The sequence below is a fragment of the Eupeodes corollae genome, chromosome 3, assembly GCF_945859685.1.
Source record: "Eupeodes corollae chromosome 3, idEupCoro1.1, whole genome shotgun sequence".
In the NCBI taxonomy this organism is placed as follows: Eukaryota; Metazoa; Arthropoda; class Insecta; order Diptera; family Syrphidae; genus Eupeodes; species Eupeodes corollae.
The window spans coordinates 135,249,412-135,265,668 of NC_079149.1; the positions used below are offsets into that span (position 1 = coordinate 135,249,412).

The window sequence follows — 16,257 nt, forward strand, 5'->3', positions numbered from 1 at the left end:
GCAATAGCAAAGCAAGTCCAAGCAGAAGCACTGACATCGGCAAAGGCAACTAGCACTGGCTCTGGCAACTTCGACTACGAGTATATTGGCGGCGCGAAGCAAATGATTCCGATGGAGTATCTCCGACAATTTAGTCACCTGTAAAGGTTCCAACGTGCCACATCGTACATGGTGGTTGGCTCTTGCTCTTCTTTGCGTTATTCGTTCAAAATTGTGTTTTGTCTTTGGGTTTTTGTGTTCGTTTTTATCGTCTCTGTGTCGTGAATATTGTTGTTTTTATTTTCTTTAGTTTTTTAAATTTATTTAAAAAAAAACCTATTTTGTTTAAACAACTTCAATCGGGTGCTGTTTTCATACGATTGGATTCGATTTGATTTGTTTTTCTATTAATTAACGTATCATACCGTTATACCGCACGAAAGTTAAAGCGATATTATTTATAATCATTGGTGCGAGACAACTCGATTTAATAAGCCAGTCAGTCGACCAACTGCATTTAAGTGAAATTTTCAATTAAAAAAAAATGTAAATTAAGAAAAAAAGAAGAGAAAAATAATATTTATTAATAAATAAAGTTATAATTATTTTGTCTTATCATAACTTTACGGTCATTTTGTATCTTTGTGAATCCGTTAAATTTTTTGAAAAAAAAATTAGTTATCCAATTGGCCATCATCAACATCTTCATCGGTTTGTTTTTCATTTTGTTACCATTCTTCATATCTTCAAAAAATAATAATAAATTAATCTTCTTCTGTGTGCTTCTTTTTTTTCCAGTGGCTTTTGGCCTAACAGTTGTTTTTTGAATTTTTAAAATTTATTTTTTGTTTTGTTTGTTTTAAGTTTTTGTTTTTTAAAAAAAGTGCAACGAACAGGTGTCAAATTTTTTTCGTTTTTCACCTCGAATCACCCTCAACTCAATAAACCGCCAAAATAAAAGAAACCAAATTATTAAACGAACCAACGAAGAAATAAAAGAAACAGTTTATCGCTTGGTCTGTTCGGTGTATGGAACGTGTGGGCGAAAGAGTTCCCCATCATCATCTCTATTGAGCAAGGTGCGTATCTTTAGATCTGTTTGTTATTCATGGGATGTCAGAAAGGGTCAACAGGGTTTTTTGTTTTTAAATTCCGTTTTCAAATTCTTACTAAACTACGTACGTATGGGAAGTTCTATGGTCATAAACAAAAGACCCTGTTCTTAAAATGTTTTGAGGTGATGATGGTTGGTAGTTTGTGTCTTCTTCGACGGATTGTTCTGTTTATCATCATCGCCCATTCAGACAGACATTTCTTGGGTTTCCAGAGAATATATAAATAGGTGTATAAAAGGTATTGAGAGACGAATGGTGGTTGTAGATTGTTTGAAAATGCCATAGGTATAGAACGAAGACGGAGAGGTATAGAATAGGTACCTAACTTGTTACGAAAACCTGCCATCACACTTTACATTTATTTATATGCAAAGGTCATTCACTGTTTTCGGTTTTGTTTAGTTTGTCTGTCTAACTATACGACCACAATGACGCGACGAGCGATTCGGAACTCAAAGAGAAAGACAATTTTTTAAAAGCGAACATCGATTTTCGTTCCGGCTTTTTTGGTGATGCGGTTCGTTTTGTTTATACTTTTCGGAACAAAATTCGCACAAACGTTAAGTGTGTCACAGTGTCAATGCACTTGCACTGGAATTTGTCCTGATGTTTTAGGGAATCGATGCTTTGATGTGGGTGCATCTTTAATGTTGCCTTTTGAAGTTCTTTGTTGTGTGTTTTGGGTGGAGGTGAATTAATATTTAATATTCATTTAAGTCAGTTAAAAGAATATTTAAATTGGGTATTTTGTAACTAGAATTTTTTGTTTTAAAATAGTGAAGATATTTTTAATGTCAAACACAATTTCTAACTTGAAATTATCAATGTTAATGACATTGAAACGTTTATTTCAATCAACTTAAAGTTCAACCGTAAATAACCTTTAAAAAATTCTACAGTATTTTTCAATACACAATTTCTTATTGAATTGCCTGCTATTTTGGTAGCTGTCACTTTTGAAGCATTTATTTGTTTGACATTTAAATGAAAAACAACAAGCCATTAATACAAATGGAACAATGCACGCTTCATCGACGAATTGAAATTATTAAGATTAACTACTAAGATAGTAAAAATCCTATATTTTGTAATAAAAAGTTTCCTGAACGTGTCATTTCCTAAAGGGGTGATTACAATTGGCCACTAAGACTGTGATTTTTGCAAATGTACTAATTCATCATGCAACAATTTCCTGAAAAGGATGTGATGCTGCTTTTTTTTAAATATCAATTTGAAAACTTCTATCCTGAAACTGACTGCTAAATTTTTCCAAATTTACTTATTACTTGTGTTTCAAGTTATTTGTCACTTATTTACAAAATGCTTAAACTTAAAAAATTAAATTTCAAGAATTATTTTAATGTTTAAGGACAATCAGTCCTTAATGTAATCAACATGGAAACGGCTTATGTGGAAAAAAAAATTAAAAATTTGAACTTTTTAGGGCATTCAATTCCTTATACAATATTTTGAGATTTTAAAATAAAATATTGTTAGGTAAGGAATTAATTTTTTTAAGCTTAAGAATATACTATTTCTAGCCAAAAATTGGAGAAGTATCCTTAAAGTGTGTCATTTTAACAACTATGGTTCATATATAGAGAAAGGCAGAATTTCAGTTTTCCTAACCAAGCTCATAAACATAAAAATAATAGCTTCAAAATTTAATAAAATTTAATAAATTTCAAATGTCATTTTTCTAAGTGAAAAAGATGATCTTTCAATATTGGTCAAACTATGTGAGAATTGACAATTTTTTATCAATTAAAAAAGGGGATGATTTTATCCAAATATTAGAAATTTTTGTTGGTAGAAAAACGGCTAACAACTGTCCACAATTGTTTTTCTTCAAATTACAAATTGTCTGTTTACACAGTTGGTTGAAGATTTCAGAACAGATGACAGTGAATATCAAAATTTATTTTAGAAATGAAAATAATATTCATCTATGTAAATATTTCTAAATATTTTTCAAAAATTAAAATCATAAAATGGCTACTTAAATTTTAAGTTATTTCTTAATTACGGTTTTTCAAATTTTGGTTTGTTTGATTCGTTTTTCTTCAAGAACCGTCATTCGTCTGTGAGTTGAATGTGTTAATATTTTACTATTTACAAGAACGGTTTAAATACTTGGGAAACTGATAACTACTTAAATACTTTCTTTACTATTTTGTAGCACTTAATTAACATTGCACTTTAATTTTTTTTAAATAAAAAAAGCATTTAAAGGATACTTTTATCTTATAAACCAGCAAACGTAGTGCAAAATATTAACACCAATTTTAATGGAAGTAACCAAATTTGTTAAAATTAAACAACTAACTAGCTGTTCTAAAACTTTGAGTTAACGAACAAAATAATTATTTCCTTGTATTGAAAGCTGTGCATCTGAACACATCTAAGAAGTGACAGTTCACGAAAAGAACCAAACAAACCTTAATCTGGGAAACAGACCTATTATTTTGAAATGTCAAAGGGAAGCAATAACGAAGCAGGCAACGATTGTTGTGGCAGAATATTTGTTGGAGTCCAGTGAAGAGGAAGATGAGTTGCCACAGAAGAGACGTTGATTTCGTTATTTTGTTAGAAGGTGACTTCTTATTTATTTCTATTTTCGTAGTTCTTAAAAATCCTGTAAATTTTTGCTGTCCAGCTTACAGAAAATTGGTTAACATTTTAGGCGAAAATCCTTTCGATATTTTCCATCTGATCATCTATGTAAATATTTCTAAATATTTTACAAAAATTAAAATTATAAAATGGCTTCTTGATGTTCCAAGCTACGTTTCTCCAAATTTTAGATTGTTCGATTCGTTTTTCTTTAAGAACTGTCATTCATCTGTGAGTTAGACGTGTTAATATTTTACTATTTACAAGAACGATTTAAATAACCTCTAAGTTTCTAAAAACTTAGGAAGCTTATAACTACTTAAATACTTTCTTTACTATTTTGTAGCACTTAATTTACATTACATTTTAGATTAAAAAAATAAAGAAAAAAGCATTAAAAGGATATATTTAAAATCCAGTAAACGTAGTGCCAAATATTCACTCGCAATTTAATATTTATAGTTTTTACGTGAATTTTCTCAAAAATGTATCTAATATCTTCCAATTTTAATGGAAGTTAGCAAATTTGTAAAAATTAAACAACTAACCAGCTGTTCCAAAACTTTGAGTTAACAACCAAAATAATTATTTCCTTGTATTGAAAACTGTGCATCTGTACACATCTAAGAAGTGACAGTTCATGAAAAGAACCAAACAAACCTTAATCTGGGAAACAGACCTATTATTTTGAAATGTCAAAGGAAAACAATAACAAAGCAGCCAACGATTGTTTTGGCCGAATATTTGTTGGAGTCCAGTGAAGAGGAAGATGAGTTGCACAGAAGAGACGTTGACTTCTTTTTCGTTGTTTTTCCAGACAGTGACTTCTTATTTATTTATATTTTCGTAGTTTTTAAAAATCCTGTAAATTTTTGCTGTCCAGCTTACAGAAAATTGGTTAACATTTTAGGCGAAAATGCTTTCGATATTTTTCATCTGATCATCTATGTAAATATTTCTAAATATTTTACAAAAATTAAAATTATAAATTGGCTTCTTGATGTTCCAAGCTACGTTTCTCCAAATTTTAGTTTGTTCGATTCGTTTTTCTTCAAGAACTGTCATTCATCTGTGAGTTAGACGTGTTAATATTTTACTATTAACAAGAACGATTTAAATAACCTATAAGGTCCTAAATACTTAGGAAACTGATAACTACTTGAATATTTTGTAGCACTCAATTAACATTGCACTTTAATTTTTTTTAAATAAAAAAAGCATTTAAAGGATACTTTTATCTGAAAATCCAGCAAACGTAGAGCAAAATATTCACACGCAATTTTATATTCATAGTTTTTACGTAAATTATCTCAAACCTTTATCTAATATCTTCCAATTTTAATGGAAGTAAGCAAATTTGTAAAAATTAAACAACTAACCAGCTGTTCCAAAACTTTGAGTGAACGAACAAAATAATTATTCCCTTTGCTTTGAAAACTGTGCATCTGAAAACATCTAAGAAGTGACAGTTCATGAAAAGAAGCAAACAAACCTTAACCGGGAAACAGACCTATTATTTTGAAATGTCAAAAACCCAGAAGTCAGTAAGTTACTAATCTAGTTTAGTTATTTACTTATTTTGTGATTTTAATTTGAATAATTTGTTAAGAGACACTATAAGATGCTCAATTTATTAAAAATTATCAGAACCATCTTTTGTTTTCTAAGTAACTCACTAAAATGGCTTAATCATATTATATAACCGTTTAAATCTTAAATTCGCCTCAAAGTCTCTTTTAAAATTAAGCATTCTATTCGTCCTGTTTTTTTCTGGAATATTGTCAAGGCTACATACAAATTTAAATAAAAATACACCATCATACATTTTTATGCTTGGGTGTGTCATTTTTGTTTAGATAAGTTCTCTTTAACTGTTGACAAAATATCGCTCGTGCGTTTAATGCCTCAGCTTCAGCTTAAAAACATCCATATATTTTACTTGACACTTTACTTTCGCACTGGCAAAAGTTTTGACAGGACATTAATAGATATATTATTCATGATTTCGTGATGTTGGACTTCTTATATACTGTTAAGATAATTATTCTTATTCAGCTATCCAAAAGTTTTCTCAAGTAGAAAAATTGCCATTTCAATTAAGTTACACTCCGACTGTATCCTGGCATAAACATGTAGTCAAAAGATAAACTGGCTATCAAATCAGTCCAATTCCAAAACTTATCCCATATATTTATTAACCTTTCAGATGAAGTATAAGCTTAAGTAGTATATTTTATCTCATTTTAATGTTCTACATGTTGTAAATAAATATTTATCGAAGTCAAAAAACCATACTACACAAAATCGAAATAAGAGTTGATTGATAACTTCCTTTCTCTTAATTTTTGTGCGTTTTTTAAGGATCGGATAAGTTTTTGTCATTTGTTACGGTCGTAAACATAAGTTGACATAATACTCAACTCAAATAAGCAGTAACAAAAGAAACTATAGCTGAATTAATAAATCAAATATTTATGAGAATTCGATATGTTATAAAATTATGTATTATTATCTTGAAAATATATATTTTATATCATCATCAAAATAAAAGTGTGTACTTTTTCTATGAATTATATTGAAGGAGCAGAAATAAAAAAGTATGAATATTAAATTGATTCGAAATTGTATCGTTTTGTGTTCTAGTTTTTGTTTTGCTCCTCCTTTATTGTGCAGGTTTCTTGTTGCAAAATATTAATGACACTATACAAATAATACATTTGGAAAAATTGATATTTAAATGATATGTTATCGTAATCTAGGCAGCAAAGATTTTATTTATGATTAATAAATTAATCGTCAATAGTTTTGTGTCTATGGTTTGTTTTTAATGAGTTTTTAACTGCTGTACAAAAATTTGCTTTTATTTTTATATGAAATTTTAAAGTGAGCTGAGTTTTTGTATTTATTTTCAATATAATGTTCATTAGAAAGAATGTCTACATTTTATTTTCAAATCAGGATGAATAATGTTTAATCGAAAATAATTAGCCTGTTTTTAAGTTCCCATTGAAACCAAATGGAAATTTTTGACATTTCTCGACGCACGTTTCGAAGTTCCTAGAATCTGTTCGAACGTCAGGAAATCAACTTTCAATATATTTGTTCTTATATAATTTTTAATTGAAAAAATGAAAGTTTTAGTTGTATTTTAGTAACAAAAAGTAATATTTTCTTCAACATAATTTTATACTACAAAAAATAACGTTCTTAACATCTAACATTAGCCGCGTTTTATTATCACCGTGATCTGATCCGGATCAGATCATGATAATAAAACAGCATTGGATCATCATATTTTTTATTATTTAAAGTTTGGTAGCAGTGTCAAATTTGTTCTTTCAAAAGTGACATTTCGAAGCAAAAAAAATATAAACAAATACCCAAAATGGAAGCTGCTGTGGTTGATCGAAGTATTCATTTTAATTTTTATTTCTTTTCTCTATTAAAAACTTTTATAATTTGCAGTTTTTATTTGAAAGTGATGAAAGCGAAGAATCAAACAATTCAATTTTATCCCTATTGAATCTTATCGATGATGGTTCAAGTTCCAGTTGTAGCTCCACAACTTCTGAAAATGTGCAAATCACAAAAATAAAAAAAATTTGAAAATACTTTTGGCTCAACTTTCCATTACCGCAGCACGAATTTCGACTCGCGGTTTTCTTTATTCGATAGATATGTGCAAATAAATAATAACTATAGCAATTTTAGAGCGAGGAAACATTTATTTCTATTTTTAATTAATTTTTAAAGTTCACTTTTTTCCATACAAAACACTCAAAAATGGTTGATTTTGACATTTCTTTCCTGTTTTTTGTTCAGTGTTGCCATACTTGTTTTTTTTTCTTGGTAATTTCTTTTATTTTAGTGCTCAAATGGAAAAGTACTTTGCATATACCCAAACTCGCACCCACCCCAAATCCTATAGTGACCCCAAGCAGGGGGGTTGCAGGGGGAAGCATGCCCCCCCTTACAAACCTAGCTGTTAGTACGCCGTGCTATTAATTAAAAAAAACTTGTTTTAGGCTCAAAAAATGCAATACAAAAAAAGTAGGGTTAAGTCCGAAAAAGAAAATATTTTTTTTTATGACTTAAAGTTGTTTCCTCGCCCTAATATTTAAAACATGTTCTATTGAGACCCCTACCTAACTGTACAAAAAAAATCAGAAGGAAATTCGTGCTGCGGTAATGGAAAGTCGCCCCATTAGAACTCAGAACCGTCTAAACCATCTCAATAAAGAGAGTAGTTCTGAAATGACAGTGGTTTGTATGTAACACTTCAAAGAATTTCGAGAGAAAATCATACAAAATTCTTAAAAGTGTTACATAAAACCCACCGTCATTTCAAAACTACTCTCTTCTTTGGGATGGTTCAAACGGTTCGGAGTTTTAATTTATGTCTGCTAACTGATTCCGTAAACTCTATTAAATTCAAAAAATTATTTCAAAAAATTTTCATCAAAAAATTGTTTTAACTTTTTTTTTGAGAATCAAAAAATGTTGAAAATACTTTTACATGGGAATTTTTTGAAATCATTCTTTAAATTAAAAATGGTTGTAAGAAACACTTAAATTAGAACTCAGAACCGTCTGAACCATCTCAATTAAGAGAGTAGTTTTGAAATGACAGTGGTTTGTATGTAACACTTCCAAGAATTTCGAGAGAAAATCATACAAAATTCTTAAAAGTGTTACATACAACCCACCGTCATTTCAAAACTACTCTCTTCTTTGGGATGGTTCAAACGGTTCTGAGTTCTAATTTATGTCACCTAAGTGTTTCTTACAACCATTTTCAATTAAAAGAATGATTTCAAAAAATTCCCATGTAAAAGTATTTTCAACATTTTTTTCTGCTGCAGCTTTCTCGATTTTATTTATGTTTTTTGACATTTAAAGCAGGGTTGCCCATAGAACATTTTGCTCAATGATTTTTTTTGTTCCTTTTTTTTGGGGAAAATAATACCCATAAATTATGTCAAATATACATTTTTTTTGGACTTAATTATTTGAATTTCACCAATTAATTAGTTTCGTTAAAATATCTAATTATTTCATGGATTATATTCCAAATAAATAAGTATAAAGCTACTCGCTTTTTATTTAAAAAATATTTTATTTCAGTCAAATTAAAATGTTTATATGGCAATACAGGTTTTATTTAATTTGTTTGCAATGACACCAACATTTACATGTGAAATTACAATGATAGAGCGCTCCTTGTTGTGAAAAAAAGAATTAAATTTTGGATCTCAAATTGAGATCCAAACACAAAGCAGGATCTTGTGTTGTTGTTGTAATGCATGTAAATCCAAGATCCGGATCAGATCATGGTGATAATAAAACGCGGCTATTATTATCGAAATTTTTAGAAAAATCATCGAATATTGCTTGACGTAAAATAAAAACCTAAAGAGTAATACTAATACAAATTGGTAAAAAATGTTTTCTACTCAAATTTTTCATGAGCGTTAAAAGATATTTATTTCAAATTTGTCTCATCTTGTATATCCAAAATTTTTTTTTAAATTTGGTGAACATTTTTGAAAAATTTATTTGACAGAAGGAACTGATGTTATCATCAAATATTTTGCAAACAATAATCCAACTGACAGTGATTTTTGCAAAAAAGTTCTACCAAAATATACTGAGTTTGTGAAACTCCTCAAATTTGTTTTCTAAAAAATTTCTTTCAATTCCGAGTAATGTTTAATTTGGTGAACATTTTTGAAAAATCAATTTGACAGATGTTTACATCAAATATTTTGCAAACAAGCAACAAGGTATTACTCCGAATATTAAGTAAGATATTGAAAAGAATACAACAAAAAAGTTCTACCAAAATATACAAAGTTTGTGAAACTCCTAAAGTTTGTTTTCAAAAAATTTCTTTCGTTTCAGAGTAATTTTTAATAAGGAGTGTTTTTGTTAAAATGTATATAACTTTGAAGTTAAATAAAACAAAGGCAATCTTTCAAAATGTGTGAATATGGTATATTGGTAATAAGTCGGTAAATTTTGTCCTCCAAAGCGATCAATCGTTTCAGGCTTATCAGCCTAGACTTAACCATTTTTTCCACAGAAATAAAATCAAGGGGTGGTGTTAAATCACAGGATCTTGTAGGCATTTTCACGGCCCCGTGACGTGAAACTGTGCGGTTACTAAAAGTTTCCTCTAATAAATCATTTGTGGCATTAGTTGTGTAACATGCTACAACGACCGTCCTGTTGAAGCTGGTGCACATCATGGTTGTTCAATTGATGAACAAAAAAAATCAGTTTTCGTGGCTCTTAGCGGTCACAATTGAGTGACACGTTCGGGTCAGCATTTGTTTTTAAGAATAACGGACCTATTGTTCCACTTAACAGTCACTTGAGAATTATCATCACTTCAAATAAGTTTCCATTAAACCAAAAGTGAGCTTCATCGCTACACAAAATTCGCACACTACGTATATCCAACCTAACTATGATTTTCAGTATAAATTTGTACAATCTGAAACCGTTGCCCAGCCCAGGTGCAAGTTTATTCATTTGCCAAATGTCAAAACAAACTAAAAAAGAGGCTGGGATGCAACCCACACTGATAACCTTTGAAGGTTTTCTTGTGGGTTAAAAAAGTTGATAGTTGAATTATTCTAGAAAAAATTTAAAATCACCAACAATATTTTTCATATAAAGAAATAGTTTAGTTTGAAAAACTAGTTCTGTTAAATAGATTTTTAGCCGAAAACATGTTTTTACTAATTATAGTAGCATTTCTTAAATTATTACAAATTGGATGAATGAAATTAATTTGAGAGATATCAAGAACCGAACATCAATTTCAGTTCTGTGAATGTTGACTACAATATTTTTTAAAAGATAAAAGTAGTTTAAAACTTATATCTCAAAGTTTCGAAAAGATATTTGAGTCGAAATCAATTTGTATTAACTTTTGTTAAATGCTCTTTTAAATTTTAATTTTTTGTAAGAAAACTTTTAATTCGATTTTTCTCAAAATTTTACTGAATGTTTACAACAATATTTTTTAAAAGATAAAAGTAGTTTAACGTCAATATTCCAAATTTTTGAAAAAATTATTTGATTCGAAAATCAATTTTTACCAACTTTTATTAATTTTTTGTTTAGGTTTTTTAATTTTTTGTAAAAGAACTGTCTATTCGATTTTTCTCAAAAATTTTCCAAATGTTGAAAACAATATTTCTTATAAGTGAAAATCATTTGGAAGCCATAATCTCAAATTTTTGAAAAGATATTTGAATCAATTCAATTTTTATCTACTTGATTTATAAAGAAAACCGTTAATTGGAAGTTTTGCAAAAAATATACCTCTTTGATATCATGTTACAATATATTATATAAAATTAAATTCAAGTCTCTAGCGTTTTTGGTTCGTAAGATATTTAGGGTTAACCAAAATGTTGAGCTTTTTTTTAAACTGCTTTGGTAATAAAACCACGCACGCAATTTTCTTGAGAGCCCTTTTTGAATCTTTTTGCCTTATTTTCAGTATAACAAAATTTATTTGAAGTCGGTATCTCTTCTGGTTCTTAAGCTATGGACAACGAAAAAACGTCGCGAAGGTACGTACACACGCACACACAAACATCTTTCTAAAAATCTTTTATTTCGACTCTAGGGATCTTGAAACGTCGAGAAATGTCATAATTTTCAATTTTACATATAGGACCCATCACAATAACTTCCTATGGGATGTTAGTAAATCAGTTGACAGCTGTCAAGAAAACCTGCCAGCTCAAAACTATTTTCCTCTAAAAAAACGCTCGTCGTATTCTACCTACAAAAGAAGTGCATTGCACTAATGTTCTTACAAAATTTGAAACAGTCTCAAAGACTTCGATCATTTTTTTTTCATTTAAACAGTCTTAAGATCAAAAATTTTGTGTACGAACACTCCAGAATTAATTTGAAAATAAACCTCATACTCAAAATGATTTAATGTTTTTGGCGACCTGTATTATCATTGACTATTCAGTTTTCACATCAAGACAAAGTTAATTTGTTGTAGCAATCGGTTTTAAAGCCCTAGAGCAAAAACCCTAATTCTACAAAAATTCTGTATGTTTTATAAATAAATCGTATACAAGCGTATCTAAATTTAAAAGTCCCATCATTTTTTTATTTCGGATTAATCCTTTACCTAGTTTTGTTCTTTGCAAAATAAAACTCTTTTTAACTTGACATCAAAGCAATTGCTGCTCTAATCCAACCTTTTCTTTCTTTTTTATTAAAGTTAAAAGTGACATTCGAGTTATTAAAACTTTTTAGAGTCAAAAGTCCAGATTCTCAAATATTGTCCTTCTTTATAAATACATATATTGTATATCTAAGGAACATAGAACATGAGTAGCACCTACGTCAGACACATTCAATCTTAATTTTTCATATATCTTTTTATTATGGTGTGTTGTGTATATCCTGTCATCCTTATACACAAAGTCATGATATAGTTATGAAAACTTTAAAATTATTTTTCAAACAAGAGTATTATAAGTCTCTATATATCTACATACATAATCATATGTATGCACGAAGGAAGTACGTGTTGGTCTATATCCAAAAACTCGTAATAGAATCTATGTTTTTAATATCCATCTGAAAGTTAAAGTTTTTGATATATCATATATTTCTATATCTAAACTTCATGAAACTTAATGAACTTACTGGGGAATAACTTATGAACTTCTTTAATAGGTATATAGTGAGTTGAATTTGAATCATAGAATTTAAATGCAATTATTGTTCTTTAGGGTTTTAAATTTATATGAATGTAATTGTATTGTACAAACCACAAAAACACTTTTAGTGCTGATGCATATTACAGTCCCTTGTTACCGGAGGGTAAATATGTGATTTAATTTTGGTTCGAATAAATTTGCATAAGAAATGTGTCTTGTTGTGTTTAATATTACAAATTAGTGTCTTTCACATCCACAAGTTAGATTTCTGTTCCAAATTTTAACTCTCGAAGGTAGAGATTCGTTTCTCAGCCGCACATGAAGAATGCTTTGCTGAGCAACTTTATTATTATTATTATTTAATCAATCAAAGTACATTAATATCTCCTGCGAAATCCTTAACATATTAAGAGTAATCATAATACTTCAAGTATCGGGTCTTTTTAAGGATTGAGAACTTTTAATCATAATACAAGACGGAAATATTTTGTAACAATTGTAAATTAGTAGATAAATCAATATGACTTTCAGCATACACACAATTTTCCAATTGGCTACGAGTTACATTATTCATCCGATAAACCCGACTTTTCACAACTTTTTTTTAATAAATCTGACCTTGTCAATAGTTGCTTTTATATTGGTCTCAAGTGCTTCAATACCTGCTTCTTTGCAGCCAACGTGTAAACTGCAAGAAACATAAATTTTTGATGGATATGTTAGTGATTTATTAATGGCTTGAAGATTTTTTTCGCTCCATTTAATAGGTTAGGTTAGGTTATAGTGGCTGTCCAAGCTGGAAACGGACACACTTAGGCCAGTTTATTGGCCCTTTGTAATACCGCATGAATCTTGAGGCTTTCTTCTAAGCTCAATGGAACCAGTTTGAGTCCCTTACAAAAAGTGAGAGGCTGATTATGCTGATATGATTTAGACCGTTTAGATCGTTAAAGATGAATTTTCCTAGGTAATTCTTGCATTTTCGAGCCAGAGCAGGGCGTGTGCAGAGAAGATGAAGAACTTCTTCCTCTTCCTCGTCCATACAGCTTCTGCAAAAGTCATTTGAGAATACGCCTTGTCTCGTGGCATGCTTTCCTACTAGACAGTGTCTGGTTATGACACCTATTATCGAACTTATATGTGATCTGCTTCGAGAGATCAAGCACCTTGAACGTTTAAAATCTCGTGTTGGTCAGATGTTTTTTGTGACCTGACACGTGGTGAAGTTGTTCCACCTGGTGCCTGCCCTCTTCACAGCGGCTTGCATTAGCAAGAGTTTACAAGTAGCGATTGGTATGCCAGTACGTGCCAAACGTGGTAGGATGGGCTATACTGTACCGTTCCTGGCGAGTTCATCTGCCTTACAGTTACCTGGAATGTCTCTATGGCTCGGCACCGAACAAAGGTGAATATTAAACTGTTGTGCCATCTCCATTAGAGATAGTTGATAGTTATGGACTTTTATAGAGTTTGTAGAAACAGAGTCCAGAGATTTGATAGCGGCCTGGCTTCACGTTTACTTTGAGCCAGGACAAGACTTCACACTACACATCTCCACCAAGCCCTTCTTTTGTTTTTGACCCATCTGAATAAAAATGGATTGACTCATCCTCCAATAATGTCCTATCCTCCCAGAAAGATCTGGGTGGTATTGAAGGATTTCATGTACCACTAGGTTCTAGAGGAGAGAGGATAGAACACCACCTTGTGGTGTCCCTCTATTAACTAATCGTCTGCCAGAAGAGTTGCCCAGTTTTTAGTTAATTATTCTGCTAGTAAACATTAAATGAACTAACTCTCGAAGCGAACTCTCTACATTAAGAGATGTTAGTGCAGATGTGTCCACGTTGTTGAAGGCACCTTCGATGTCAGTAAAAGCAATCATAGTGAACTCTTTATGATGGAAGGAATATTACGTACTAAAGTGAGTAACTTTGTTTCCACCGATTTACCTTTACAGTAGGCAATTTGAGACGAAGATAGAAGTCTTGTATCAATACTTGCCCTTAAATGGATATCAATCAATCTTTCCAAGGTCTCAAGAAGGAATGATGAGAGACTTATAGGTCGTTGGTCTTTGGGTTTGACTTGCGAGCATTTACCTGCTTTGGGTATAAAAATAAATTTAACTTCTCTTCATGCCGAGGGAAAATGAACCGGGTAAAGACAGCTGGTAAAAATTGGCTTAAGGATTGTTGCAATTTTATCAGAAGTCTTTTGTCTTATTCCATCTGGTCCTTCAGATTTAAATGGTTTGAATCTGTTCAGAGCTCATTGTTGCTTGTCTCTTGTGATCAGACCTCGTGGATATGTTGTATTGGGACTTAAACGTATATAACTGTTGCAAGTTTTGGTAAGAGAACTACCAGGAAAATGAGTATCCAATAGTAAGTTCAGCGATTCATTACTTGAATTTGTTCAGGAGCCGTCTGCATTTTTCAAGCAGCTTGGCATCGATTTAATACTTGAAAGAATTTTCCATAACCTAGAGGCTTCAGAAGTTTTTTCTATCGTGCCACAGAAGGATCGCCAAGAAGATCGCATAGATTTCCTTAGTGCATTCTTGTAAATTCTTAGGAATTCTTTGTAAAAGTCCAAGTGAGAGGCTAGTCTTGCGGCTTTGGCTCGGTTGCAGAGTTTTCTGCATTTCCATTTAATAAGAACTTCTCAAACTAATTTTTTTTCAAAGTTAATTTCCAAAATTTGGTGCCTATTTTTAGCAGCAAACGATTCATAATCAATTGCAAAATTTTAGTGGACTGAAACTACATACAAAAACCATCGGAACATCTAATTTAACTCACAAAATACCCTTTATATTGAATTTCGAAAAAAATAGAGGAAAAATACTCTAAATTACGGTACTATTTCTTAACTATTCAATTAACTAACAACTGTCACCTAGAAACAGTTGGGATATTCACCTTCGTAAATTAACCAATTGTGTACAAAAACGATTATTCATGAACGAGATTTATTAATTTGGATAGAAGTTTTATAAGTAAATCAGCTGCTGTCATTGCTTTGGATATTTTTTTTATTTCAAAACACAACATTATTTGACAGATTACGTAAGTGGCAGACATCGCAAACTAATCTAGAATCGATCGGGGTTTTTTAAGGTTCCGCACGGAATATCGTAATTTGACATATTTCTGAACAATTCTAAATCTCAAAGTCACAATAACGTTTGAAAAAGTTTGCACAAATAAATTTAATACTTTTCCACAGCGAAATCCTTGAACAATTTAATCGAATTTACATAAATCATTTCCCAATTATTATTTGACAGTTCATTAACAAAATGAAAAAACTTATCCTCATGTTTAACTTTTTTATTGCAATGTCTTCTCAAAGAAATATATGTAAGTCTTTAAATTACCTACAGAAAGACCCTAAAGCAAGTTGTATAAATTATTATTTTTAGAAACCTTATTGAAATTGGTCTACAAAATAATTACAAATGTATATGAACCCCTCGTCCTTATGCCAACAAGTTCATAATACTTCAACTTTTGAAAAACTAACTCAAATACGGGTGAGTTAGTTTCTAGCATTAGGTTTTTTTTTTCGAAATTCGGATTACGAGAACAATGATACTTTTTTTCCATTTTTTCCAAAAAAAAAAATAAAAACAAAACTTTAAATTTACTCACTGCCACTTGTTGCAAGCTAAATGCGCCCTAATTAAAAAAACAAATCCCTATGCTCTCTCGTTGTTTTTGTTGCTGTGGATGATGTTATTTTTCAAAGTAGACCAACCACATCAAACATAATCTGTTTGTGTCCCTAATTAGGGAAAACAAAAAGGGGCTCTCCTTCACTTCAAAAAATGTTAAAAAAAAGTC

At 30.4% G+C, this 16,257-nt stretch overlaps 1 protein-coding gene across 6 annotated transcripts in view; it reads left to right on the forward strand.

The window, feature by feature from the left end:
• LOC129952884 (TLR4 interactor with leucine rich repeats) overlaps positions 1–16,257 on the forward strand; it is a 184,126-nt gene continuing 167,869 nt past the window's right edge. The window contains exons 1-2 of one of the 6 annotated variants that reach the window (XM_056065810.1): positions 1–690; positions 778–1,058. The gene's annotated coding sequence lies outside the window, so the exon portion shown is untranslated. Of the gene's footprint in view, positions 1,059–16,257 lie in introns of all 6 variants that reach the window. The other 5 variants (XM_056065812.1, XM_056065811.1, XM_056065813.1 and 2 more) reach the window with 5 other exon arrangements.